Source organism: Ammospiza nelsoni, chromosome 2, assembly GCF_027579445.1.
Source record: "Ammospiza nelsoni isolate bAmmNel1 chromosome 2, bAmmNel1.pri, whole genome shotgun sequence".
NCBI lineage: Eukaryota > Metazoa > Chordata > Aves > Passeriformes > Passerellidae > Ammospiza > Ammospiza nelsoni.
Window position 1 is genome coordinate 16,821,919 of NC_080634.1, and position 3,421 is coordinate 16,825,339.

Below are 3,421 nucleotides of genomic sequence, written 5' to 3' on the forward strand. Positions count from 1 at the left end.
TAGATGAAAGACTTTCATAAGGGGGGTACATTTTTATATGCTAGAAATCAGCTTGACACATTGCATGGATAGGATAAAAACTCAGAAAAAGTATTCCTTTTGAAAGTTTCTTACAAAGGTCTTATAGGTTACTCCTAAAAAACCAAAAAGCAGACAACATAAATATAGCTAATAACTATTAACATTAAAAAACTTTAAAATTCCATGTATGATTTAACTACTTTTCTTCTCCCCCCCAGATTATAGGATTAAGCCTGGAAGCATTTTTAAACTTTGCAGATTTAAACCTGTACTTTCAAAATCCATGCAAGAGCAAATATCCCTAATAGCACTCCAAAGAATGGACTTTGGTAATGTGGATCTTTGTATTCAAATTCACTTTTTATTTATTTTGGTGTTACAAGTTGTATTAAAACCAGAATGTCAATATTTTGTTTTTTCTGAAGTCATAGCAAGTGCATGCATTTCTCTTTATTCAAATGTTGCATGAACTTTTCAAGGCCAGAATTATTTGTTTGGCTTTCTGGGCACTCTATCCAGAGAGAGATTATTTTATCAGCCACACTCCTATGGTACATTTCATAAAGCCATAGAATGGTTTGGGTTGGAAGGAACCTTACAAACCATCAAGTTCCAACTCCCTGCCATGGGCAGGGGCACCTTCCACCAGACCAGGTTGCTCAGGGCCCCCTCCAGCCTGGCCTTGAACACTTCCAGGGATGGAAGCCACAGCTTCCCTGGGAAACCTGTGCCAGGGCCTCAGCACCCTCACAATAAAGAATTCTGAGTAAAGAATTCCTCATATCTTCCTTTCTCCCCTTTTGGAAAATGGGAGCAATGTTTCCCTTTTTTCCCAGTCACTGGGGACTTTGCCTGACTGCTGTGACTTTTCAAATATGGAGAGAAGTGGCTTGGCAACAACATCAGCAAGTCCCCTCAGGACTCTGGGATGCATCTGACCAGGTCCCAGACACTCATGGCTCTTCACCTTCATCAGATGGTCCTGAACCTGCTTTTAACTTATATGGTGGGAGGCCTTCACTCCCTCAGCCATAAATGAGGTGTGGTGCTACAAAGATAACTACAAACAGCCAACACAATCCTTGGATTACAAGTGTTAGGGGAACATGATCAACATTTCACTGCAGTTTTCACCCAGAAACAAGTCTGGATTTGTAGAGTAGTGTTCCCTGCAGTGCCCAGGCTGAAACCAGCTCACCTGCCCCCAGGTGCTGTTTTGCCTTCTGGACCAAAATGCAGATGTTACAATAATCCTAAAACATCTACAGTTCTAATTTGTCTGTAATGCGCTCATGAATTATTTGGATCAGGGCATATATGGGTGACTTCATGGCTGATGTTAGTGCCTGGTATTTGTGATAACTCTGATGAAGTAAAAGCACTGGGCACCACACTAAGTGCAGTGTAATTGACCTGTGGGTCTTGGAGCCATGTGATGTTTCATTAGGCTAACCCCTGTGGAAAGTGGATCAAGCACTATTTGCAAATTCATCTCACACCATTTAGGCTTTGCTATGAAATAACATTTTAGCTCCTTGCTTCAGATGCAATGCTCAATATCAGCAGGGAGCAACCAAACGAATGCTCTGTTTGGGTGCTCTGTTCCTCCAGCAAGAGAAGAGCTCAATTGCCTGCCTGTGTGTCAAGCACGGATCCTAAGTTTGTAAGAGGAGTGTTGAATTAATTTGCTAACTAACTTTGGAATAAAGCAAACAGAGAAAGGTCAAAATGAAGGAAGGTCTGAACTTGACTAAAAGTGGCAGAACTGTTGGCCGTCTGCTGACCTTAGGTAAAACCATGGCAAAAGATGTTTTGTTATTGCCACAGTCTCTAGCAGTTTTGTAGAATATTTTATGCATGCACTTCTCTGCGGTTACTTGGATGCACACTGACTCCCAGAAGTGCAGGATCCCTGCAGGGCCCTGGGGATGCTAGCTGGAGTTTTTTACATTAGCAACATTGGTTGTCACTTAGAATGACTTTTAAGTAATTTTAAGTGTGGATGGAAATGAGGAATCCCAGGAAGTGATTGTTGCTCCACTGCCAAGACAAGCATCAAACCAGTGGTAAATAGAAGAAGAGGTTATTACAATTATCACTATTATTGAATGACTAAGCTCATTCTAACTGAAAACTCTCCTGCAAGAGAAGGATATCCATTAGGTAGGGATTAATGTTGTGATGTAAAATGCATTCTAATGTCTGGAAAAAAAATGCAGAAAAAGTCACTCAGATCAGAAAGCAGCTTTCATAGAGGCTGGATTTCTGAAGCATTGTTTACAGGTCCTTTTGAGAAATATTATTGCCCTTTTCTCTGTACTCATTACATCATCCAACCTGCAAAGGCATCTGCCTGCCAGATGCTGAGGGGTATTTGCTGGAGTGTTATTAATTTAAGAGTGAAAGTGTCACTTTGTACTAAAGACCAGGCGTGGATGCGGCTGCCTGAGAAGATAAGTGAGTGTGACAAAGTTTTAATCCTTAAATGGAGTTGATTTCTCCCACAAATTTCCACAAAAAAGCTTCTGGATCATGAAAGTAGAAATCTTAAATTAGGGGACTTGAGGGGGGTGGCTCAGAATTCAGTCCAAGTTGTGATTTATTGGTAGGGAGAGTGGCACCTCTGCTTGGTTATTCTTGCAGCCACAGGAGGATCTGGTGACACAAGATCTTGATGCTGACAGGGGTAGAAAAGGGTCAAGGGAGTCTTCTGGCATAGCCTAAACAGAGCTTCAAAACCCGCTTATCACAACTTCCTGGCAAATACCTGAGAGGAGGATTTTTGCACAATGAAATATTTGAGGCTCCCTTGGTGTTCTCTGCTGGTGCTGTAAGAGAGGTGGTGCAGTGTGAGACGCCCTTCGTTCCACTGTGAATGATTCTCTAATGTCACTTACGTGTTCTACTACAGGATGGCATCTGCAAATAAAGCCGTGGTTTCGTTCTTTCAATTTTATTTTTAGACATTCTTCTTTTGGATTCAGGGCTGTAACCATAAATTCCTGCTAAATTACAGAAATTACAGCCACGGGTGCGCATTTTCGTGGAGAAAGGCACGGCTGTCGGTGTGTGTGTGTAAATGAAAAAAAAAGGCCTCTGTTATATGCAGCGATCAAAGGAAGGTATGTACGTCTGAGAGACTCTCTACTTTTTCTATTTTTCCTCTCCTTCCGGGCTATTGGGAGCCGCTGTCCCCGGCCGCCAGCCCTGCCCGCTCCCGGCCGCTTTTCCTGGAAAGCGGGGCAGGAGAGGGGGCGGGCAGCGCCGGATCCCCCGGAATCCTCGCTTTCCCCTCGCTTTCCCCAGCCCCTTTCCTCTGGCTCTGCCCCGGCTCCTTCCCGGCCGGGCGGGGAGCAGAGCGCCCGCCCCCCGCGGGGCCGCCGGGGGAACATCTGGAGCG